Genomic DNA, 26,995 nt, shown 5'->3' with positions numbered 1-26,995 from the left:
TTAGTTAAAATAAAAGGGGTCTTGGAAAGACATATGTCTCAATAGACTGGAAACCCAGCAGGCAAAGCTTACAGAGTTCATACTTTACAGATAAGATTCGGGGACAACTTCAAAAAAAAATGATAAAGACAAAATCTCTCCCTGAAGATACACAACTGATTTGAAGCTATTTGTCTTGACTTGGTATTAGTTTTAATTAAAAGTTAATTTTCCTGTGAGTGACAAAAGTTACAATAAAAAATTTATTCTTTTTATCTTAGTCCAGTCAAAATTCAGTAACAGAACACCTGACCTGAGTAGTTTATAAACACTAGCAGTTTATTTCTTATCATTCTGAAGTAGGCAAAGCAAAGATTAGGATACTACCATGTTGATGTCTGGTGAAGGCCTGCTTACTGGTTCATAAAACACTGCCATCTTCCCAGGATGTCATATGATGACTAGGATTAGAGATATTTCTAGGAGTGTCTTGAAAAGTATAAGAGAGCTGGAGTTTGGCCTAGTGGTAGACTGCTTCCTTAGCATGCTCGAAGACCCAAATTCCATTCCTCGGTACTATATACATAGAAGAAAGCCAGAAATGGTGCTGTGGCTCAAGTGGTAGAGATCTAGCCTTGAGAAAGCCCAAAGACAGCCCACAGGCCCTGAGTTCAAGCACCCAGACTAGCAAAAAATGTATATGGATCCCATTCATGAGGATTTTATACTCATGGCCTAATCACCTACAAATGCTTAGCAGATTGTTCAATATCCAGATGGATACCAGATAGTTGATTTCATAGCAAAAATGTTACAGTGCCAGAGAACCCGTTTAGTGCCATCTTTGAGCTTTTTGTGGCTCTATACAGTATTTTTTTTCTAGCAATTCATCAAAACCACTGCTTATTACATACATATTAAAGTTGATCTCATTAAGTTGACTTCTTCATATTAATTCTTTGCCTTGAGGTTAAAACAGGTTGGTTATTGTTGTTGTTGATCATGATGATGATGATGATGATGATGATGATGATGATGATGACGATGATGGCAATAATGATGACTACAATCACCCTGAGAGAGGGACTACTACATTGAAGTCAGTCATGTAATATCTGCTTTAGCTTTGTCTCATTGTTGGTGCTTGGAAAGACATGCATTCTCCCTGGCCCTCAGTATTGGTGTCTATAAAATGAGAACAATAATATATTATTTTTAAGATATTTACTAAGATTAGAGGTAAAGACAAATCGAGCATAGAAATGGTGCTCAATAAGTGTAAATTATTTTAAGCAAAAGCATTAGTGTGGCCTGATCTTGGTACAATAGACAGACACATTTTGTAGATAGGGGATTATGTAAATGCTTCCGTTACCTACCTTCCGTTCCATGTATTTTAATGCATTTTGCCCTTTCCCTCTAGAGATATTTTAAGGGAGAAATGTTGTTTTAACTGAAGAGTTGAAGATAGGAAGGGCCTCCTACTTTACTCATTTTCCCCCTAAGGTTATCTTGCTTTGAATTCAGTTCTTACTAGTTCCATTATACTTTAAAATTCAACCAAACTGCTTCACAATTTAACAAATGGGAAACATTCAAGTCCAGAGACTTTTCATGTCTCTAATCATGAGAACAAGGTTCTTTCTCTCTGATATTTAGCCAGTCTCTTCCCCGGCTTCCTCTCTTACACTAGTCTTAACTTTCACTCTATTTCCCTTCCCTATTTTCCTACGTTAGCTGTCCTTTTAGTATTATGAAATTGTTCTACTTCCCTGAACTTCCAGTATTTTGTACTATTTTGCCGACCCACATTTTTTATGTATACTATTTGGTATTTTGAGCAAGCAGTCCTCTTTGGTGATATGATTTTTGTTCCCTTTTTTGGTTTGAATTGGTTGAATAGATGCCTTTGCAGAGAATTGAACTAATGTTAGTAATATTTCCAAGTACTTTAGGAAGATTAGATGGGTAGTACACATGGAGAAGTTTCGTGGGATCTGATGAATGATTTGGAACTGAATGTACCATGTTTACAACCTGTCAATGTAGACCATGTGGAATTACAAATCTTTTTGTCAAAGTATATTTTTCTTCCCATGAAGAGGCTGTGTACTAGCATGAGTTCTGTTGTTTATACTGTCAGGTATTCTCTTTGCCTTTCTTGTACATGGTGTAAATTGACCTGAGGTAACAAGTCTTTTTTTTTGTCTGTACTAAGTCATGAATAAATTAGTCTTGCTTTCTACTCTGAGGCTCAGATCAATATTCTATAGGAATGTTGATTCTTTTCATGAATGGAAATGAACTGGCAGAATGCCATCCTTTGAGCACTGTCAAAGTATTTGCATGGTGAGTGAAAAGGCCCTCTGAGAATTTAATAGTAACATTTGCATAGTTTTATGGTATTTAGAAAGATATTCACATACATCAAAGCTATAAAGTTTATAGTTGAGGTGAAACTGGTTTGAAGAAATTATTGTTGCTCAAGGTCATGGGGTGACAGAGTCACACCCATTCCTTCTGGAGTCAGAGCTTGATGCCATCTCTGGTTACTTTTGTTTCTAGAATTTGTGCTCTTTCCTCTAAATATTCTTCTCTAGGATATGGTATTTATGGTTAAGAGGTACACACAGTGACCTTTTCACTTTTATTCTTGGCTTTGTTCTCTATTAAAACACTCAAAGCCAGGCAAGGTGGCTCACACCTGTAATCCCAGCTACTCAGGAGGCTGAGATCTGAGGATCAGCAGTGTTGAAAGCCAGCCCAGATGCTAAACATGAGACTCTTATCTCCAATTAATGACTAGAAAATGAAAAGTGGGGCTGTGGCTCAGGGGTAGGGCAGTAGCCTTGAGCTGAAGAGCTCAGGGACAGAGCCCAGGCTGAGTTCAAGCCCTATGATCAGAAAAAAGCAAACAAATTAGAAAACAAAACATATCAAGTCTTGTCTCAAAGTATATTGAAGATTATTAGTGATATTTGGTTTTCTCTTCCCCTTAGAAACCCAAGTGGTCTGCTCAACATTTAAACTGTGTTGAATCAACACATGTTTTTGTCCTCAAGTGTTGTATGACTAGTAATTCTGGATCATAAGTCCATATTTTGCTCATGTTTCTACTTTTGTAAGATAAAAGGCGTTGATGTTGGAAGGAATCGAATAGGCTAAGTTTTCCTGTAAATCTAACAATAATAGATTTAATTCACAGAGCAGATCACAGCTTTTCTTATAGCACAAATACATTACTGGCCGGAATTTTAATCTTTATATGTTGAGTTGGGAAAGAAAATTATAGATTCTTTATCTACATAGCACAAAAGGAATTTCAATTGAATAAAACAGCTATTCAGAAATGTTCTTGCCAAAATGATTAATCAAGATTGGGCAAACTTTGGGCTTTTCCCAAGCTACATTCAGGAAGGAGACAAGTAGTCTGTTGATGATAGACATTGGAGAGGAAAAGATTTAGGAAGCGTTCTGGAGCTGGAGACTCGTGAGAATACCAAGGCTCTCCATAAATTTAACAGGATGAAGTGAAGAATTGAGATTGTATTGGATCCAACAAAAATTTCCTTTGTGCTAAGTTCAAATAGAAGATTTAGGCTCTGACCCTGAATTCATAAGGCAGTAGAGAGAGAAACAAGTAAACTAATATAGGATAGTTCAAAACAATCACTTCGGCAATGAAATGATACAGTTGGTAGGACTTATGAAATGGTAGATGTGGGCCAGATTTATTTTGTTATATAGTGACTGTGAAACAGACACGATTTTATTATCAGCAAACTAGGAGATCTATGGACTGAACAGGTTAATTGACTTGGCAAAGGTTCTGTACCTCACAAATAAATTCTTAAAGAATTCTTCTTCAATAATGTATATGTAAAACTACTCCATAGTTGCTGATCTTAGAGTTCATTACGACTGAGGTGAGTGGGATAAATTGGCTAGTCTTGGAGGTTTAGCTTGATGTGAGATGAGGTGAAGGCCACAGAAAACTTCCCATCAAGGGCTCTGGTGGTGATGTTCTATTGATGAACTGCCAATGAGAACAGTGGAGGAGAAGCTTCAGAATCCTCAGGAGAAAAGATCCTCAGTTTACTTGTTGACTTGCAGATGTTGTATAATATTCTGCTAACTTGACAGGACTTCAGTTTATATCCTACTGAGACCTGTCCAGGATTCTACACATGATGCTCTATGAATAAAACATTGAGGTAGAATCTCCACTACAAGCATGTTGTAAGGAACCCAGGGCTGAAGAGCTTCTCTAGTGATTTGGACACAAAAACGCCATTTCAAAGCTGGGCGCTTGTGGCTCTTGCCTGTAATACTAACTACTCAGGAGGCTGAGATCCAAGGATCATAGTTCAAATACAGCCCAGACATGAAATTCCTTGAGACTCTTATCTCCAGTTAAGCATCAGAATACCAGAAGTGGCATTGTGCCTCTAAGTGGTGGTGTGCTAGCCTTGGGCTCAAGAGCTCAGGGACAGCACTCAGTCCCAGAGTTCAGAAAGCCCCACAATGGACAAAAAAATATGCCTTTTCTAAGAAACTCTACCAGGCAAGAAGCATTTAAGGCCTCTACCCACTTCCTCACTGTACTCTACCCAATTATTATATCCAAAAGCCAAGACAATCCCAGACAAAAGTAAAAAAAGATAGGTATGGCCGGAGTTTGGACTAGTGATAGAATGCTTGCCTAGCATTCTCGAAGACCTGGGTTAGATTCCTCTGTACCACATACATAGAAAAAAGCTAAAGCCCAAGTGGTAGAGCTCTAGCCTTGAGAAAGTCCAAAGACAATGCTCAGGCCCTGAGCTCAAGCCCAAGACTAGCAAAAACAATAGGTATGTAAATTAGGTTTATTATTATGTCTAATGCCTAACATTAGCACATAAAATTATAGTTGAACAATTGATTGAAAAAAATCAACATATCAAGGCAAAAGTATTGTGTTCTGGGGATCCCGAAATATAAGAGGACAGTGAAGAAAAGGAATGCTAGGAAAAGGAGTGAGAATCAGCAGCTACAAAGAGAATCAACTGGAAAGTAAATGGGTTCATGAAATGAAGATATTGAGAAAGAGCAGGTCAGGAAGGTCTGGTAAGATGCAGTTAACATCCATACAAATACCTGCTCTTTCGAAGGGTTTTTATTTTACCCATCACTTTTCAAAAAGCATACACTCTTTCACACTGTAATTCCATTTATAGGACTTTATCATGGAAATGTATCTCAGCAAGGGAACAAAATTATATAGGAGGATTTTTTTTTTTGCCAGTTCTGGGCTTGAGCTCAGGGCCTGAGCACTGTCCTTGGACTTTCTCAAGGCTAGAGCTCTACCACTTGAGCCTCAGCACCACTTCCAGCTTTATTCTATGTATGTGACACCGAGGAATCGAACCCCGGTCTTCGTGCATGCTAGGCAAGCACTCTACCACTAGGCCAAACTCCCGGCCCATACAGGAGGATTTTATTGCAACATTTTTCCCCTTATAGTAAAACTAGAAGCCACTCAGTGTCCATCTACTTGGGTCTGCTTAAGTATATTGTATCCAACCATGACAAAAAGTAGCTGTAAAACAATATACTGCTGTTAAACAGTGAGGTGGATTTTTGTTCATCAGGAGAGCCTCTGGAGGCATTTCAAGGGAAAAGATAACACAGCAGGCTCGAGCTTGTAAACTCAGCAGCTGCTCAGGAAGTTGAAATTTGAGGACTGTTGTTGAAAACCAGCCAGAAATGTTTGTGAGATTCTATCCAATTAACCACCAAGAGGCCAGAAATGGAGGTGTGGCTCAGGTGGAAGAACACCAGTCTTAAGTCAAAAAAGACAAATGAGACTCTAAGTTCAAGCCTCAGTACTGGCATAAAACAAATAAACTAGAATGCTGTGAATAATTTGCTTAAAGTGGTTATGCAGGCAGGATCCTGGCTCCAGGATCCTGGTTTAGGATATTGGGAAGTTTCTTGATGCCTGTTTGTCTCAGTTACCTCATCAAAGAAAACTAAGATTTCCCTGCTCTGTCTCCATTCTTTTCATTAGAGGACCATTCTAGAAAGCCTAAGTTTTTTGAGCCTTGGCAATCCAAATGTTGGTCTTAATTCAGTAATGAAAATATCCATTGTGTTTTCAGTGACAGTTACAATTTAACAACTGAAGCATTGTGTCTCAGGCCAGAACTCTCACCTTTAATACAACAAAAGATTAAGAAAATCATTTGTCTCTTGGAAAGTTGAAAGTCAAATGGTGATCTTTACATAGGTGGTTTTCTGTAGAGTTAGGGAGATGATGGGCAAGTGTTTGGCATTTGTGAGTGATAAGGTAAGTCAAATGCAGCTATGCAAAGAAAAGTTTAAATATAGAATAGTTATATACATATATAAATATATAGCGTGATTTTATTGTTTTTATTAGAGTGTTCTGCAGAGGAGTTACCATTTCACAAATACTTAAAAATGGGATTACTGTGGAAGTGGGAAAGAATGAGAGGGAGTTTTCAGTTTAAAGGATATATTCATTTTGAAAAACAGGCTACTGTGATACACGCAGCACGTAGGACAAATCAGAAGGGCAAAGGGTTCTAAAGTAAAGTAAAAAAGGGAGAACCTACTAGTAATTCTAAGCAGATGCATGAGCTCCTCGTGAGTTTTCAGGATTGAAATGTCTCTGTGATTTTCTCTGGAAGCTTTAGAAACAAGGTTACAAGCCCTAGACGATGCCTTTAGGGCCATGTTTCAGGCTGTCTCAGAGGAACCCCAACACCAAAGCAATGTTTGTTTGCCTCACTGTTGAGCTGCAGGCCTGTTCTAATAGGCAGTGAACCTCTGAAAGAATTACACACAAAAATATATTTTCTTTCTCCTTGAAAATCCAGCAGTTTCATTTCCTTGCTTAAAAATATAATACAAAACACTGACTAACTCAACAAATCACAGCCACTGTGAATGGCTTTGTGGAATAGTGCTTAATTCATCAACACACTGAATCCAAACACTGGAGTTTCCTTGCTTAATGACACAAAAAAAAATCTTACCACACTATCCAACTGCCATTCTCCTCCACTGCTAATAGCTACCTCATGGGGTATGGGCCTGTGGGGTGTTAAGGAGGCCCCATTATAAAAAATGACTGTTTTCTGTCAAGCATCTCAATTCATCTTGATAGTGTCTTACAACCTCTTTTGAAAGTGGGATTTGTTCATTGTGACACTCCATAAAGAATGGTTACCAAGCAATTAGCAGAAATTTCCTTCCATTAGGATCTTTCAAGGTCAAACTCAAGAGCTAATAGGTGGGTAGAACTTTGAGTATGTGACATTACTTAAGATTCAGAGAGAAAAGAAAGAACAAAACATGTACATGAAAACAAAAATGACCCAAATGCAAAACTTTAATAAAGATTGCATTTTTAAGTTCTGTGTCTGAAATACTGGAGGACATAGTGAAGAAAATTATGTGTCTTTTCATACAAATTTACATTTTAACTAATTTTGTTGCTTAGGAGAAAACAAGCATTTATAGGAAATGATAATTACCCAGAAGTGATGCAGAAATAGAAAAAAATGAGACAATTAGAGAAAAATGAATCAAATAAAAAGAAAGCAAAGAAACTGGAATCTTGACTTTCAGTTTCAATTTTTCATAAAATTTCACCTACTTGGGTGTGTGTTAGTGCTGGATTTTATCTGACTTCACTTACCTATGCCACACACACAATCCAAAACATATGTGTCCTTTGTACTCCTGACAAACAGCCCACTGGTAACCAAGGTAACAGAACAGAACATCTTGTATTGTTCTCTATGGAGTGAACAGAGTAAAGTATAACCTATAAGGTCCCCTGTCATTTTGACATGCATATCATTCTAAGTGGCCTCTTTTCTCAAGGATGTCTAGTCCAAAGATTCAAACAGGAAAAAGTAGATAGGTAGCAAAAGACACAAAAAGGCAGCAAGCAGTAAGATCATGTCAATCTAGTTCGTATTTTTACTAGCTATTCTAAAGATGAGTTAGCTATCTCAGCTCTCATCATCTGCAAGTCATGTAAGAATATTTGCTGAGGACATATTTCGTTCTTCTGTAGATAATAATTTAATGTCTTTTTTATATTCCTTAGGGAGTGATGATACAATAATTATTTGAAGTGAAGAATACAGAAATAGGCAAATAGGCTGGGTACCAATGGCTCACACCTACAATCCTAGCTTCTCAGGAAATTAAGATCAATGGGTTAATGGTTCAAAGCTAGCCCAGGCAGGAAAATCCTTGAAAGTCTTCAGTTAACCACCAAAGAGCTGGAAATGGAACTTGAGCTGAAGTGGTAGAATGCCGGCTTTGAGTGAAAAAGCTGAGACTGTTGTGTAAGTGTTGACTTCAATCTCCAGTACTGGCATGAATTTTTAAAAGACAAAAATGTTAATAGATAAATTGAATTCATCTCCAACTGTTTCTCCTTTCTATAGAACCAGTTTTGGTTTTTTGTGTTTTTGTGGGTTTTTTTAGTCAGTTGTGAGTCTTGAATTCTGGGTCTGGTCCCTGTCCTATAGTTCTTCAATTCAAGGCTACTTCCCTACCCCTTGAATCACAGTGCCACTTCCTGTTTTCTGGTGGTTCATTGGAGATAAGAGTCTCACAGACTTTAGTGTCCAGGCTGGTGATTCTCAGATCTCAGTCTCCTAAGTAGCTAGGATTACAGGTGTGAGCCACCACATCTGGACCCGAACCACTTTTTTTTAACCATAAAAATTCAATTTAAAAAACATTTCTTCCCAATTGATTTGTAGCAAATGCTTGCATAAAGGGTAACTGTGGTCTGATGAGCTCTGGATTGGATCAATGCTCATCTTTGCTATTATTTATTTCATTGAAGAAATTATGGCAAACTATGCATTATCACTTGTTTCATGAGAAATATTGATTAGGAGAGTAATGATTATAACTATAGACAAACTGTTATTCAGGACAGTAATCCTTTCTTTTTGCTTTGGTAGACATTAGTACTTACAAGATGTTTATAGACCAATACATTTATCTTACGTGTTACTATTAGATTATATATGTATGTGTGTGTATATTAGTAATTATAATGAGTCAAACATATCTAACATTTATAACTGTGTACAGAGTTTGATATTTATCTGTCTCATTCTCTCAATAACTCTATGTATAGATCACACACAGTCATTCTATGAGCCTTTTAGTGACAAATAATGTGTCTGAGTGGCATCTTGTACTGTTAATGTGTGAACAAAGGATGTCCTCTCGTTGTGTGTTTGTCAGATAATATTTTGCATCCTACAACCTCGCCCAGTGCTTAGCATATATGCATGCAGTGAAAGTCTGATGAATTTTAGTAAATCTGCCACTTTGAAAATCTAAATCTCATTTTTTACCAAACCTGACCATCCAAGCTATTCATTTTCAGACTAGAGCTTTTTGTATTCTGTAGCACAGAACTTGAGTTGTTTCTCTCAGACTTGCAACATGGAAGTGGTTCATGCTGTGCCTGTCTTCTAGATGATGAGAAGTCTGCTCAAGTTATTCTGGCCCCCTGCCTGGGCCTGACAAAGATATCAAGTAAACACCAAAGAATTAAGGTCCAAAGAATTTCTCTAGAAGCAGCTTGCTTCTGCTTACCTGTGGACATATTGTTAATTGCTACCTTCCAAGAACAATTGGCATCCTTTATGTGTGCCTGCTTCATTGGTTTTAAGAAGTCTTTCTTTTTCAGTATAACCTCAAAGGTGGTCAAAGCCTGTTGTTTCAGTTACCTTTATGGAGTGATATGTATTTACAGTCTATTTTAGAGGGGGAAGGATTCATTTTCTCAATGCACTGTGTGCATAGATTAGAGGAAGCTGCAAAGTTCTTGCTACCCACTGCAAATCAGTGCTCTCAGGAATTTCCCCTTCACTTTGTCCCAGGGACTCTTAAGTGGCCATTGTTTGACTTTCTTCAGAAAGCTAAAAAAACAAGGCAAAAATTGTGCAAGATAAAGCTTTAGGCTACAGCTGACAAGCTTGTCCCATTATTCATGAATGAAAGATGGCAAATGGTAGAGTTGAGCTGAATGCTGGGATCTCAGTGCCTATCCCAGGGGTAGGTATCCACCACTGGGAACATGGAAACAGTACAAGAAAACAAGAAGATGGCTGTCTCTGGGGCGCCCCACTATGTGGACAGGGGTGCAGACAATCAAGAATTTGCTGCAGTATTATTTTCCTATAAATGGAAGCTGGACATATCCTTAGAACTGTAGATTTCAACCTCGAGAGGTCACATGTCCTTACGCAGTGGTAAAGGATGATGGGAAGGCTTTGGGTTAGTGATTCAGGTCACTTTTCTATAACCACACTATTCTTAGTTGCCCACTTTAGCCTCTTTGTTTTGTACCTGTAAGAATGATTCATTTTCTATTCTAGTTTTTCCTTTTAGTCTTCCCTTCCATCTTTCCTTCCTTCCTCTCCCTCTCCCTCTCCCCTTCCCCTCCCCCTCTCTCTCCTTCCTTTTTCCTTTTTTACATTTTTTCCAGTCCTAGGGCTTGAACTCAGGGCCTGGGCACTGTCCCTGAGTTTTTTTTTGCTCACGGCTGGCACTGTACCACTTGAGCCACAGAGCTCCTTCCAGCTTTTACCGTTTATGTGGTACTGAGGAATAAAACCCAGGGTTTCATGCATGCTTAGACAAGCACTCTACCACTAAGCCACATTCCCAGCTGCTCTTGTGCTTTTTGCTGTGCATTTTTCAAGCCACTCTTCTGCTCACATGGGTAGGCAGTTCTCATTCTTCTGAACTAAGCTGAGTGTCATTCCAGTTAGAGAAGTGCAATAGGTCTTAGGTGCAAATCATTCTTTTGTAAAGACCCCTATTTACCCGGGAAAACTCAAACTCAGTATTCTAGTGAAGCAGCTGGTAAAGAAGCAAAAAAGAAAAAAAAATCAACTTTTAGAAAGAAGCAGATTTACCTTCAAAATTTCAACTACTGTTTGCCAGTTATATATTTTTGAGCAAGATGTGAACACCTTGAATCTCTTAATGCATCAGCAAAACACACACACACGCGCACACACACACATGCACACACACACGCACACATAAAGCAGGGAATGATATAGCAAAACCTGTGTGGGTGGTTATAGGGCTAAAGGTAGCATATATAAACTACTTGGCACAGCATATTAACAAATGGTAGGGCTTTAACACCTATTCTTTTTATATTGGGGGGGGGGAGTGTCAGGTGCTTGAACTCTGGGCCTGGGCGCTGTCCCTGAGCTCTCCAACTTAAAGCTACTGCACTACCCCTGGAGCCACAGCCCTACTTCCTGTTTTCTAGTGATTAGTTGGAGGTGGTAAGAGTCACATGTTGTTTAGCCCAGGGGCTGGCTTTGAGCTTCAGTCCTCTGATTCCAGCCTCCTGTGTAGCTAGGATTACAGGCGTGAGCCACCACACCTATCAACACCTATTTTTATGATTATTATTCTTTTTTTATATTAAAAAAGCAGGCATTGAGGCCAGGAGTTTGGCCTAATGGTAGAGTGCTTGCCTAGCATGCACAAAGACCTGGGTTTGGTTCCTTGGTACCACATAACATAGAAAAAGCTGGAAGTGGTGCTGTGGTTCAAGGGGTAGAGCTCCAACTTTAAGAAAGCTCAAGGACAGTGCTCAGGTCCTAGGTTAAAGCTCCAAGACTGGCAAAAATAATGTGGGCATTGCCTTATAATAAATAAGGTGCCTTATAGGCCCTTTGACCTTCAGAGAGATTTTTTTTCCCCATTTTCTGTTGTACTAAGTAGTAAAGGAAAAGCTAAGGGCCCTGCAACACTGTATTTCTATGGGAAAAGTTTTGGATTAAAAACAAACCATCACACAAAATGACTAGTAGCCTCAGTTAGTCTCTGATTTATAAGAGAAAAGATTCTGCCTTATTCAGAGAAAGCATCCTTCCAGTTTGATGGGAATCGATGTTATGGAGAACATTTTAAAGGGTAGAACCTGACTTGGCTAACTTACATTATGGTTTTCCTACAGTGGAAATCTATTTGGTCCAATATTATTGCAGGTGATGAAACTGAGGTAGCTGTCAGGAAATGTAGAACTAGGTCATCAAACACTTCACCATACTCTGAAGCTGCTTGTATCATGATGAAATCATTGTTTCTGAGAAAGAATTTCCAGAAGCTGTTTTGGTGATGTTCATCTTATAGGGGTTTCTTTTAGAAAGTTATAGCTTCAGCAAATTCACTACAAAACTGTATTCTTGAGCTGACTTCCCAGGAAAAAACTGCTTTGTTGTCTAATCACCTCCAAGCTAGGCACCAATTTAGAAGGGTCTACTGTATGCCCAGAGACACATAGTATCTGCTTTGAAGTCTGTTAACAGGTATGTCTGTGATATTGAAATAGAAAAATGGACTTAAGTGTGGTCATTGCATGAATAGGAGGAAATGATATTTAGAATTTAGTCTCTTTTAGTCTTTAGACTGTCTGGAGAGAAAAACAATTCTCTTCTCATGCCTATCATTTCTCTTGATTCTGTTAAAATGGCTGAACATTAAACTGATAGGATCCTCATGTCCTTACGGGTTTGACAGTATTATGCCCAATAAGGTCTAAGCCCTTGCCCAAATTAACACAAAGTCCTCTACTTTGGGAGAACTAGAATATACCCAGAATTTCAAAGCAGGCACTCAGTCTCTAGAGCCTTAAAATTGTGCCACTCCTCTGAAGAGCCATACATGGGATATGCCTAGGCTAGGATGATGTGGTGTGTGTTTGAAGAGTGGGTAACTGCAATCCCTAGCATTTCAGAGATGCTGGAAATATAAAGTTTTGTTTTGTTACTAGTCTTTGAATTGGCTCCAGGATAGATTCAGAAGACAGAGGAATCTTTGAGAAAGCCATCTGTAGCAATGAAAGGGAAGGATAAAAGAGAAGGACATTACAGAAGAGAGTCAATAATTGCTAGTTAATACTAGCCAGATTTGTTGAGTGGATACTATGGGTTAAAGAAAGTTCTTAACATTTCATATAAATTAACTGTTGTCATCTTTGACATAATTCTTCATTTGTCCTTGATGACATTGAGGCACAAGGAGTTAGGTAACTAACTGAAGGATGTGTAAGACTTCTATTCAAACCAGGAAGCTGGATTCTAGGTCTGTCCTTGTAACCATTCTATTGAAGGACTATAGGGGAAAGAGAAAATGCACTGTGAATCTTAGGGCTTGGGGAACTCTACCATTTCAGCCTGATTGTTTCAACCGCTCCTACTGTTTCTTCCCAAGGAAAATAGCTCAGAAGTGAAAATGTCAACATTGAACTAGCTCATTGGCTTATCTTCAGGAAAGCAATCGAATGGGGAGGGATAGTAAAGAAAATATGGATCTGGAGGGAAGAGAAAAGTGCAGACATGAGATGAAATGAGCAGTTCCTGGGAGGGGAAGGCTTGGTGATTCAAGGAAGGAATTTAAAATTTCAGAACGAAGAGATCTCAGAAAGTATGATTGGCTCTGGGGAGGCCAAGGAGCATTGGCCTTGAGGTCCATGTATAATCTTCTTTTGCTAATTTGGGAAGGGTTACCTAACACTGTTTGAAATTCAGGAATCTAGGAGCAGTAACAAGCACTGAGCAGACAAGTCCTAGAGAGCCTACAATTCCAGAAGCACTTGGTTAAGTCTCTGTATTCAGCAATGTGATCTCATCAGTGCCTGGAAGTATACTGGCAAATGCTTCTACATAATGATGTAAACCTGGAGGTCAATCACATCTTTATGATAATTATCAAAACTGTCAGTGTTGTAAGTAAACATCATCTATTCATTGTTCATGTTGTTTGTAGAAGCCTTAATGATTCTTTTTTTTTTTTTTTTGCCAGTCCTGGGCTTGAGCTCAGGGCCTGAGCGCTGTCCTTGGATTTTCTCAAGGCTAGAGCTCTACCACTTGAGCCTCAGCACCACTTCCGGCTTTTTTGTATGTATGTGGTACCAAGGAATCGAACCCGGGTCTTTGTGCATGCTAGGCAAGCACTTTAAGCACTAAGCCAAACTCCCGGCCGCCTTAATGATTCTTTCTTTCATTTTTCCTTCCTTTCTTCCTTCCTTCCTTCCTTTTCTTTCCATTTTTCTCTTCCCTTACCTTTTCCTTTTTCTTTCTTTCTTTTTCTATTCTTTTTACTAATCCTAGGACTAGAACTCAGGGCCTAAGCTCTGTTCCTAAGCCTCTTTCTGCTCAAGACTAGCATTTTTACCTCTTAAAGCCATAGCTCCACTTTAGTTGTTTTCTATGTAATTTATTGTAGATAAGTATCTCATGGACATTTCTTCACAGGCTGGCTTCAAACCCTGATCCTCGGGTCTCAGCCTCCTGAGTAGTTAGGATTATAGGCATAAGCCACTGCTTCCTGGCTCAAAGATTCTTTAGTTTTATATATTTATAATATTATTAAGGTATTTATCATATATTTTATAATATATGATACATATATTATGCCATACAATATATATTAATATATATGGTTACTTTTTTCTGAGCAAATCTATTTATTTGGACATTTGAAATTTGAGTGAAGACTGTGACTAATCATAATAGTAACAAGTTGGCATTGTTTAGCCTATGCCATATAGTATTCTGTTTTCCACACTAATAATTAGTAAGGATAAATAATCTGTAATAAATAATTCATAATAATAGATAATAATATATGGTTACTTTTAAGTAAAAAATAACAGATAGTACCATATGAGATAATTATATTGTCATAATGCATTCAGTCTGAATAGGATGAAAAAAGGAACTATGGCTAGTGGAACAATTTTTGTACTTTTTGGATGATAATAGACTAAAATGTCAATAGGAGCAACATTTCCAAATAGAATCTGTGATCTTGTTATCATAACATTGGCTTATTAATGAAGGAAACTCAAGTGATTAAGAAGAGTCTTGGGGTCGGAGGTGTAGTTTAACTGATAGAGTGCCAGCCAATGAGTAAAAACATTGGTACTAAGTTTGAGTTCCATTTCAGACTTAAAAAAATAAAACTAAAAAATAAAGAAGAGATGTATAATATGCTTGGTAGAATAGCTCACTTAACAAGTGAAAGAGAAGGCCTGAAGCTGACCGATTTATGCAGGAATAATCTAAGGTTACTGCTTGAGCACTCTGAAACTTTATCACTGGTTTCCGGTTGGGTATCCTTGAAGTAGCTATGAAGGTTCTTAGATTATCCAGAAGCTATCTCAATATAAAAATGCTGGTCTTTCCATTCCTTATGAATGGTATATTATTCTTTCTGATGTAAGCATAGAATTCCATTGTGTATATAAACCACATTCTCTTGATATATTGGTCCTCTGAGGGGTGTCTGGGTTAATTCCATTTCTTGGTGATAGCAAAAAAAAAAAGCTGCTGCAATGAACATGGTTGTGCTGGAAGCTTTATTGTGGCCTTGTTTGTGTGCTATTGAATAAATGCCAAAATTGCTGGGTTATAAGGAAGTGGAAGCTCCATGGTTAGTTTTTTGAGGAACATCCATATTGCTTTTGACTTATTTTTTGTCTTGCATATAAGCTTATCTGTTTGGGGGAGGGCAACAGGGAGCAAAGAAATGGTAGGACAGATAAACAGATTCACAAGACACTATGTTGAATATGAAATGCACAAACTGGGAGTCTGTGACTCACACCTGTTATCCTAGCTACTCAGAAGGCTGAGATCTGAGGATTGTAGCTCAAAGCCAGCCCTGGCACAAAAGTCTGTGAGACTCTTCAATTAAGCACTAGAAAACCGGAAGGGGCACTGTGGCCCAAAGTGGTGGCAGTGTGCTAGCCTTGAGCTGAAGAGCTCAGACCCAGAGCTCTAGACTCACAAGCAACAAAAACAGAAAAAGAAAAGGAAATGAACTGTCAAACTTGTGGTAGAGGGGAGATCATGAGAGAAAACTGAGAGAAAACAAAGGAAAAGGTGATATTGTTCAAAAAGAAATACACTCATTACCTGACTTGTGTAACTGAAACCCCTCTATACATCGCCTTTACAACAACACCAAAATTATTTATTTATTTATTTATTTATTTATTTATTTATTTATTTATTTATATTTGCCAGCTGTGGCGCTTGAACTCAGAGCCTGAGCACAGTCCTTAGGCATTTCTCAAGGCTAGAGCTCTACCACTTGAACCACAGCACCACTTCCAGCTTTTTTCGATGTATGTGGTACCTGGGTCTTGGTGCATGCTAGGCAAACACTATACCACTATGCCAAACTCCCGGCCCCAACAATAAAATTTTGTATATGCTGATGATAATACTCAGCAAGCTATGGAAGGCATAAAGTATGACTGAAATTACAATAAGTTTCAATGTCATACTAATCAAACTCTAAGCTGCTGAACAGACACACACACACACACACACACACACACACACACAAACATCATGTGGAGATATCTGCAGCATAATAACTAATTATATCTAATGATAATGAAAGCAATTCCATCCTATGATAAATTGTGGAATGTCTGGACTATTTGATTTTCTCTTTCATTCTCTAGTTCCATGATTTAATTTTACTTAAATTTTATAACCAAGAGCTTAGGTATTAGAACCTGACAGATGTTCATAATTCAGCCCCATCATTTTGGTGTTTTCATTCTTAAATGATTACATTGAGGGGGTCTGAGCTTATTCCCTTGCAAAAATGCAGATGATACCTATTTTTCCAGGTTGCTATGGATTATAAATATTATATTGGGTAATGCTTGCCACAAAACAGATACTCTCTACATGCTGCTCTCATTTCTCTTTTCCAACCTACTGTGGTCGTATTAACCATTGTGCTCTAGTAAAAGTGCAATTGTGTATTTTTATTTCCTTTTCACCTTCTGTTGGGGGCCAAGGGCACAGTTAGACCACATGGAAGTTAGGCAAGTGTTACGATTGATGTTCTTCATTATGTTCTGTCCATTTTTATTACTCTTGTTGAAATTGCTTATTTGTAATCTGGCAAAATTTCAAAAGAATGGATTGAACAAGCATGTCTAATATTGAATCAAAATGAAACTAGAGGGTAAAGCTATTAAATCAAAGATGAAATCAGCCAACCAGGCAAAGAAATTTCCATTTCCATTCTTGTCTAAGGCAAGAATAAGGTAGAGAAAACAGAGAATGCAGTGTTTTGAAGAGAGTCATAACCAGAGGCTGGAAAAGCTTTTTATTGAAATATCTTGAAGTTTTTAAAACTTATTCGGAACCTCACAAAACCTTAGAGTTTTGCTAGCATCTTCAAAGGATGGGCTCTGAACCTTTTACTTTCGTCAGGAATGAATAGTTTTGAAGAGGCTGTGTTGTGAAGTAAAAACTCCATAGAAGAATTTTCTTGGGCCATGCATCTTAGGTCTATACCAGAGAAAAACTAGATGCCACAGAGAGAGTTGAGGCACCTGGAGGGTAATGTCTGAAATTTTTGCCCTTAGAATTTCTATGTTCTAAATCTAAATTCCTTTCAACAAGTCAAATGAGGTGATGTTATATTCTACATTGGCTACTATGTAGTTATAAAATATTAGGATGAATTCCCCTAATATGAAAAATATATGGTAACTGAAAATTCAATTAATAAATAAATTGCTCCTGTACAGTAAAGGAAATAGTCACTAGAGTGAAGATACTGAGTATAGAATGTGAGAAAATCTTTGCCAGCTACACATATGACAAGTGATTAATAACCAGAACATATGGGGAACTCAAGAAAATTAACTCCTAAAGAACAAAATACCCAACTGGTAGCTAAATGGATAAATGAACTGGATAGTTCTTAAAAGAAGTGTAAATGGTCAATAAATACATGAATTGATGTTCAGCACCCCTAACCATAAAGGAAATGTGAATGAAAACTTTAGTATTCTATCTCAGTCACCACATGTCATCAAGAATACAAACTAAATATTATTGAAGATGCAGGAGAAGATAAAGCACTTGATGGGAATGCAAGCTAGTACAATCACTGTGGAAATGAATATAGAAGTTCCTCAAAAAATAAAAATAGAGCTACAACAGGATTCAGTGATACTACTCTTGGGCATACTTCTGAAAGAATGTAAGTCAGAATACAATAGAGACATGGCAAACACATGTTCATTGTAGCCCCTTTTATAACAGACAAGCTATGGAAGCTGCCCTGATGCTGTACAAAATGTATGCTAGCTATATCCATATGTATCTATAATTATAGGCATATAAACCATAGTATATAATATACATAATGTTATAATTTTATTCATCTATAAAGAAGAATGAAATCACACTGAAGGGAAATAGATGAAACTGAACATCATTGTGTTAACCTAAGTAAGCTAGGTGGAAAGGACAGAGATCACTTTTTCTCATACATTTTGTCAGGATAAGATTGTTTGAGGTATCCGGGCACAGTGGCTCATGACTGTAATCCTAGCTACTCAGGAGGCTGAGATCTGAGGATTGTGGTTCTAAGCCAGCCCAGGCACTAAAGAACCTGAGGGCACTGTGGTTCAAGGGGTAGGGTGGTAGCCTTGAGCTGAAGAGCTCAGGGACAATGCCCACGCCCAGAGTTCAAGCCCCATGACCCACAAAGAAAAAGAAAAGAAAAGAAAGAAAAAAGATTGATTGAGGGAATGTGGGAATAGACATATTAGAGAGGGAAAAATGAAGCATACATTCAATCTAACATAAAGACGGAAAAACTGAAAGCCACTGAAAGTGATTGAATAATGGGGGCGAGAGATGTGGAAAGTTTGGGGGAGTCAATCTGATTGAAGTATTCTGTACGTGTGAAACACCAAGATGAATAGCTTTGAACAATTTATTCATGCTTCAACATGAATGGCAGGAATGTAAAACAGCTGTTGTCTGGGAAACAGTACTAATGGGTATGTGAGAGGAAATGAAGAACATGAAGAAGAATGAATGTGGTTAAAATACTTTATGACTATGTATATATATACATACACACATATATAAATGTTACAATTGATTCTGTGGAAACTGGCTTTAGAAGAAGGCATAAAAGTGACAGGAGAGTTGCGGAGGCTCAAAGTTCATCATATTCATATATGAATACTTCAAAATGAAACCCACTCGGAAACTAATTAGTGCTAACAGCAATATATGTGTAGAGGAAAAGAAAATTCATCCTATTCAAAGTCATAGCCACTCTATTCAAGTCCATTCTTTTTTAATATCATCATTTTTAATTAAAAATCTTTATTACATGGACAGTTTATAGTTATCTAAGTTAGGCAAATAATACATGTCTTTTTGGAATTATACTTTGGGGAAAAATGGCAAAGAGTGAGGGAAGGGATGGCACAGTCAAGTTCACTCTTTACCAACACAATTAATAATCAAGGGTCATCCATTCAATTAAATATGAACTATGATAGGATAGAAATATAAACAGAGGTGGGGCACAGGTGCCAGTTGCTCAGGCCTAGCTACTCAGTCTGAGCAGGAAAGTACATGAGATTCTAATTTCCAATTAATGCCAAAAGCCAGAAATGGAGCTGTGTATGGCTCAAGTGGTAGAGTGCTAGCTTGGAACACAAAAGCTCAGAGTCAGGGCTCAAGCCCTTAATTCGAGCCCTAGAAGGGCACACACAACAAAAATCCAACAGAAATCGGTGGTGTACAGAGGAGAAAGTGATCACTTAATGTAGAATTGCTGAAAAGGTGGAGAAATACCTTGTAACCTCCTCCATAAGGTCTTCTCTGGCCCCACCCATTGCCTATGCCTTGAGCTCTAAACCCACTGGATGGTGCTCTTATTCCAGTCAGATAAGGGTGTTAATGTGTCTACTAAGGAGGGCATATTTAGGATAAAAACCTGTTTTTGTTTATGAGAAGGGGTATCAAGGATTAAGAAGTAATGCACCCATTACCTGACAAATGTATGTGTGACTCCTCTATACATTATCCATACAATAAAATACATTTTTAAAGAAAGCAATATAGTAAGCTGGTAATAAAAAACTGCTTTTTTATTATAGTAAATGACATTATTATATTCTTGATAAAAATATGATATCTGAATTAGAACTTACATTATACATCCCAGGTAAGGGAATTCAGCTTCCCCTACCTGAAATAAGTAACAATATCATTTTTCATCTATTACTGTCATTTCTAAATGACAGTAAGAATTTTACAGACATCAGCAAACCTCAGAATATTTTGGGGGTTAACTTACAATTATTCTAAATTATAACAATACCATTTATCAGAACTCCTGTAATAAGTATATGTTAGTCTCTTAATTCACAAGGATGAAAGCAAAAATTCATAGGATTTAAACAACTTGGCTCAATTTATTGGCACAGCTAGTAGGTAGCAGAATTAGAATTTTGAACAGGGGGGAGGGAAATGGGGACCAAGACATGTGAAAGGGTATCAATGTATGGGAATTAATGCACCATGTAGCTGGCAAATATCATGTAACCCTTTATTAATTACAATAAAAAATATATGAAAAAAAAGAATTTTGAACAGGACACTTCTCAACTCCACTGTCATGTTCATAATATCATTCAATGTATTTTAGTCTTATTCAAGCAGCATATAAATTCTATATTATATGTCGATCAGAATTACAACTTCAGCGGAACTGGATTTTTCGAGTAGCATACATTTTTATAGAACATTATTGAGTTTCTGATGCATTTGACACCTGAATTACTTGAAAACCATGGGCTAGTGATAGCAGCCTTTCTGAGAAAATAGTGTTCTAGAAATTTGTGCCTAAAGAGGTTGTCAAGTGCATCAAGTGTACTTATGTGTGTACTTACAGTTCAATACAGCCTTCTCTGACTGTTACGATTATCTATAAGATTCAAAAGGTATATCTGAATCTTTGATTTTTTGGCATATAATGTACACTTACACATACTTCTGTGTCTATCGATCGATCTATCAGTCAATAGACATTTCATCCATATTCTATATGGGAAATATATTCATTTTCCAGATTAAAAAGGAAGACTACATGTAAGAACTAATCATTCAACAAATGTCAGGGTAATTTCTCCAGTGCCTCTTGCCACACAGTATCCTGTAGTTTCTCTTTGTTTCCTTTATTACTGGCTTTTACTGGCTTTTCATTGTTCTTCATTTACGCTTTAATAGTAGCACACTATTATTGTTAAATGTCATAGTACACATTTTTGTGTGAAGAATGCATACAGAAACATTTGACAGTGTGGTATTGTGGCTAGTACTTTATATCCTGGTTCTATCTACTCATAGTATGTGATTTCAGGGATGTGGCAGTTTTCTACCTGCTTCAGCAGAGTTATTGAAGGAACTCAAGATAGTACATTATAGTAAATGGAACATGATAGGTACTTGGCTTTTAAACCTTTGTTTCTATATCTACAATTAAGGTCCTCTACAAAATGAGAGAAATAATTAGTTGGAGGGAAGGAGAAATATTTAAATGTGTGTTTTTATCTTTAAATTGAATATATATTTGCTTTCCACGTGTGCCTATCTAGTCTTCACATTCCTTTTTAAAACACTTGCTATGCAAGAATTAAAACTGTAATGAGTTTTCAAGTTAAGAACTAAGGATGGTGAAAGTATATGTCGGTAACAAAGGAGGCCTAGTTCAGAGCAGAAAAAGCCTGGCATGGGGCTTTCATTGCAAGGTTACACGGGGTTTCCTGCCCACAACTCCCAGGGGCCTCCATCAAACGGGTATATTCATTTGGCTTTTAAGATTGAATATGCTGATTTTCCCTGGGAGAAGATGATTTTTTTTTTCTTTTCTGAAGAACTTTGTTAGAAAACTGAGGCTATTTTCTTTTCTTCTAAGGATCACTTACCTGCTCTTTGCAGGGCCTCCATTTATTCCTCCAGAATTCTTGTGTCTTTGTGAAAAGCTTCTGCATTGCTCATCTGCTACTTCTCCATGTTGGCTTCATCTCCTCACTCTTTGCTCTAATGCTGCTTCACTCAATGGTTTGCTTAAGCAGATATAGAGAGAAGAGATGGAGTTGCGAAGTCTTCGTACTATGGGACACAGCCTGCAACTGTATTATCAAAACTTGTGGTTCCATGTGTCAAACCCTGGATCACACAGGAAAGTATGGCATTAATTCATCTAACCACATTTTTTGCATGTTCACCAGCTCAGAATGTCAAAAATAACAGCGAATTTGGAATACAGAAGGACATTTGATATCATCTATGAAAAAAGGCCAATACAAGGCCATTTCTATGGCTTGAGACAAAGCTAGATCTCAAATACAAATCACCTGACACACTCCTCACACACACTTTAATGTGCTTTTTGTGCAAATAAGGCAGCCGTATGTACATGAATGTGGAATTTCTTTAGAGAAGGTAGCTGCATGTGTCAGTGACCTTGACCTTCCTCGTATATTGGCTACATTCATTAAATTTAGGCAATAAACTACCCTGAGGCAACTCAGTTTTCAGTCTTTATCATTCTCCTTTTGAATTTCCTTTTCTATTCTATGTATTAAATATTCTGTAAGACCCCAACAACTGAGTGTGTATGTGCAGTGTGTATGTGTGCTCTGCATAGTTGATGCGTCATTAAAGTGGCTCTGAAGCTGTACCTTTCTAGTAAACAAGCTGGTCTATAATCATCCAATCACCATTGTGTATCAGCAACAATGAAAAGATCTAGAGCCTTTTAAATGCAGGCACTTTATATCAACATACAAGGAAGAATGAGGTACAGAGCCTCAAGGGCCTTCTTTCTTAGCAGCCATAGCATATGGTTTACAAAAAAATGTTATGGTAAGAGCACAAGGAGAGGGGAAGAAAGGTGATTAAGGAATATTAAGTAGATTAACTGATGAGAAGGTTGCTTCCTATGTGGATAAATGGAGAAACAGAAATATTTTGATCCTAAAACATATGTAGCAGGAGATACATGGATATTCATTGCAGAGAGAGTTGCCATGGGATAGGAACAGAGAGGAATCGTGGTAATATTCAGTTGTAAAGTGTGACTGGAATGTAGAATTCAGGGGAAAAAGGAAGGGTTTCAGATGGTCCTGGAGTAACAAGGCTTCAGTGTGTGTATAGGCAGAGCCAGATCAAGACAAGTTTGTATAATGACTCTGAAGTTTATTCTAAAAAATAAGGAAAATTATTGGAGAGCACTAGATTGGAGGGAATGGGGAATGCTTATCAATATTTCTAACTTACTTTGAATGGCATCAGCTTTAATGTATGTAGATCATAAACATGGTATTCAAGTATTTGTCTAGCTACAGAACAGATTGTTAAGGCCAATATAGGCTAAGGAACCCACAGGAGAGAGGAAACCATGGAATCACTCAGTATCATTCCATAGTTCTTGACTTATTGTCATTTTGCCCTTCTGTTTATGAATTAGAAAGGAACATTATTACCCTCAGAGCAAGGAATTATCTGCAATAAAACTTAGAGAAGTGGAAATTTGGGTTGTTGGTATTGCTGAGCTAAAAGAAACATGAAAGTATTGTCTTAGTTCCAGTAGGAAAACAAAGAGTAAGAATAACAAAACCATGAAGTCCAATGCTTTATTAAATCATTTCAACACATACCCAAAAGAATGGCTTAACATTAGGAGAATTTGTTTGATGTGCTTTTATTGCCACACATGATTCACTAAGAAGGGTGAAGTACTCTAGCTTAAATCTGACTGCAGACTCTGTTTTCTTTGTTTTCCTTTGCTCCATTTGCAAAATAGATCAAATTTATCTGTTCAGGGTATCACTTGAGGGTTTTATCTGGTTCTCAAGGCAAGTACTCTTCTTTAGGCCAGATGACTTCAAAACTAAGAAATTTGATAGATATTTTTACTGCAAATATATTTTTTCTTCATTCAAGGTGAAATAACCTGATATTGGAACTAAAAAAGGGTGGAGCTACCTCTATGGAATGATGGATGAGGGTTGTTTGGCTTTTGTTTTGATAGAGCAGTGAGATTGACAGGATTCCCAGAAACCCTGCTGTGCTTGTTGACAAGTGCTGAGCTTTCAGGTTTGAAGTCTGGTATAAATATTTCAACAAGGTAAACTTGGAAGTTTGGTATTCAAGTCAGGTGGGGGAAAAGCCTTAGGAAAAATTGTTGAGTATGAAAACCCACTCCTCTCAAAGAATGATTCAGAGACTGGAGCAAAACATAGTTATTTTAAGAATTTAATTAAACGTGCCAGGTGCAGTGGCTCATGCCTGTAATCCTTAGCTACTGAGGAGGCTGAGATCTGAGGATCAAGGTTCAAAGCCAGTCAAGGCACAAAAGAACCTGAGACTCTTATCTCCAATTCACATCTAGAAATTGAGAAATGGGGCTTGGCTCAAGGATAGGGCAGTAGCCTTGAGCTGAAAAACTCCGAGACAGTTCCCAGGCCCAGGATAGAGCTGTAGCCTTAGATGAAGAGCTAAGGGCCAGCACCCAGGCCAAGTTCAAGCCCCATGACGCACAAAAAAAAAATAAATGTGAGCCACCAGCATCCAGATTCATCTGTAATCCCAGCTACTCAGGAGGCTGAGATCTGAGGATCATAGTTCAAAGATAGCCTGAGACAATCTTATCTCCAATTAACCAATAGAAAATCTGGAAGTGGTGCTATGGCTCCAGAGGTAGAACTTGACCTGACAATACCCAGGCCCAGAATTCAAGCACATGATAGAAAAAAATTAACCAAATGAATAAATCAGAAACAAAATTTGTGCTTATATATCTACCTGCTGTCTAAGGCTTACATTTTCTTCAATCTACCTGAAGTAGCAACAATTGTTATCTATGTCCTTTGGTGTTCAAAGTTTCCTTTTGAGTGCTATTCTTTATTTTGTTTTGGTATTATTGCTGTCTTTTTATGTAGGTATGTGTTAGACATGGTGTCAGTGAGGTATGCACTGTTATAGTTTAGACTTGAACCTGGAGTTGGTATCTGATCTCCTAACACCTATGACATATCAAAGCACCAGGTTTCCCTGATTTATTGTCACTGCTTTTGGTCACTGTAACAGCTCTACAATGAATCTTTGTTGTCATGACCATTTCATAGACAACAAAGAAAGACCAAATAAAAGTCTATTGCTGGTATTCTCTCTAAACTTTACATTTGTTTTCCTATAGCATATTATTATTTCCTCTGAAAATAATAAACTATACTGTGCCCAATCTCCTTACCTATTTCTTATGACCATTCAATTAGTTACTCATTCACTTATTAGATAAACATTCGTTAATAAGAATGCATATTATGGAATAATTACTAGTTAAGGCTCAAGATAAATAAAAATGATACATATAGACTCCTTACACCATAAGGTATGCATATAACTAGTGAATTCCTGCCAGTGTGAAATCTACTATTTAGTAGCTTTAACATCACAACTTTCTATCCTGTGCTAGCCTTGAGCAAAAAAAAAGCTCAAGGATAATCCGTAGGCCCTGAGTTCAAGCCTCATGAATCATTCCCACCCCCAAATTTCTACTGTGAAATTCCATGAAGATAGACCATAGAAGAATTAAAATATGGCTCAGTGTAAAGTATTTGAGAACAGCCTAGAGTGACTCCACATAATTGCCATTTTTATTTCCTGGAAGAAATAAAAATCCCAAACAGATAAAGTGGTGCTCATGATTAGCTGTCACCCTATATCAGGAAAGGAAAAAGAAGCAGTGAGTGCAGAGCATTGAGGTGAGCAGGCAGTGATTCTGCTGGCTGCAATTCTAGATCTTTCCCCATTTTGGCTGCTGCTAACAAGCAATTGCTGGAACATGGATAATTAATCCCTCTCATATTAAGCCAATTATTTTTATAACAGAAAAACTTTACATCATTCAGTGAGAAAATGAATTATAAACTATGTACAACAATATCTTATTAAGATAATACATTTTTCAATGGGTATGAAAAGAACACTATGCAGCTGTTTTTAATCACTAAGTTTTAATTTTATTCATTTTTATTCATTATTGAATAGCTCCTACAAACAAGAGTTATTTCTTTGGTCATGTAACAAATAAAATATAAATACTTAGGGTTTAAAACATGTTATTGCCGGGCATGGTGGCTCACGACTGTAATCCTAGATACTCAGGAGGCTGAGACCTGAGGATCAACATTCAAAGCCAGCCCAGGAACAAAAGGACCTGAGACACTTATCTCCAATTAACCTCTGGAAAATGGGAAGTGAGGCTTGGCTCTAGGGTAGGGAGGTAGCCTTAAGCTAAAGAGCTCAGGGACAATGCCCAGGCCCTGGGGTAGGGTGGTAGCCTTGAGCTCAAGAGCTCAGGGACAGGATCCAGGCTGAGTTCAAGCCCCATAACCTACAAAAAAAAATCAAAAACAAAAAAACATGTTATTAAGAAAGTGTAGATTATGAGATTAAAAGAAAAGCAAATTTCCAAACAAAAACATTCCTGGGTTCACAGTGAAATTGGAAAAAGAGCCAGGTGTATGGCTCACACCTGTAATTCTAGCTACTTAGAAAGCTGAGATCTGAGGATCATTTTTTTGTGTATGTCACTCATGACACTGTCCCTGAGCTCTTCAGCTCCAGGCTACCACCCTACCTCTGGGCCTGGGCATTGTCCCTGAACTCTTCAGCTCAAAGCTTGCACCTTACCTTAGAGCCAAGCCACACTTCCTGTTTTCTAGAGGTTAATTTTAGGTAAGAGTCTCAGGTCCTTTTGCAAGGAGCACTTTTTGAAGCCAGTGGATGGAAAAAAAAAAGTCTAGAAAATTCTATCTCTAACCAACACAATTTAAGCTATACTAGAGGTGTGTGGCTCAGAGGGTGAGATGACATATATCAGTGAAAAAGCTGAATAGCTGAATTAGAAGAGCTCAAAGTCCTGAGTTCAAGCCCTGGTACTAATACTGAATGAGTGAATAAATGAATGAATGAATGAATGAATGAGTGAGTGAATGAGTGAGTGAATGTTTCCTTCTTCAATTAAAAATATTTATTCAATAATGCTATTATGGTAGCAAAACTAGCTAGGTGGGAGA

At 37.6% G+C, this 26,995-nt stretch overlaps 1 protein-coding gene and 1 long non-coding RNA gene across 16 annotated transcripts in view; one reads left to right on the top strand and one right to left on the bottom strand.

Moving 5' to 3' along the window:
• Dlg2 (discs large MAGUK scaffold protein 2) overlaps positions 1-26,995 on the top strand; it is a 1,918,473-nt gene that overhangs the window by 792,166 nt on the left and 1,099,312 nt on the right. The window lies entirely within an intron of this gene.
• Positions 527-7,739, bottom strand: LOC150053580 (uncharacterized). The gene is made up of 3 exons (XR_016538163.1): positions 7,685-7,739; positions 894-1,164; positions 527-555 (listed from the first exon to the last, which is right to left on the bottom strand). It is a non-coding gene; the product is annotated as an uncharacterized LOC150053580 (long non-coding RNA).

This window comes from Megascapheus bottae, chromosome 16, assembly GCF_031878675.1.
Source record: "Megascapheus bottae isolate mThoBot1 chromosome 16, mThoBot2.hap1, whole genome shotgun sequence".
NCBI classification, from domain to species: Eukaryota; Metazoa; Chordata; class Mammalia; order Rodentia; family Geomyidae; genus Megascapheus; species Megascapheus bottae.
This window is presented reverse-complemented; position numbering and strand designations above follow the sequence as displayed.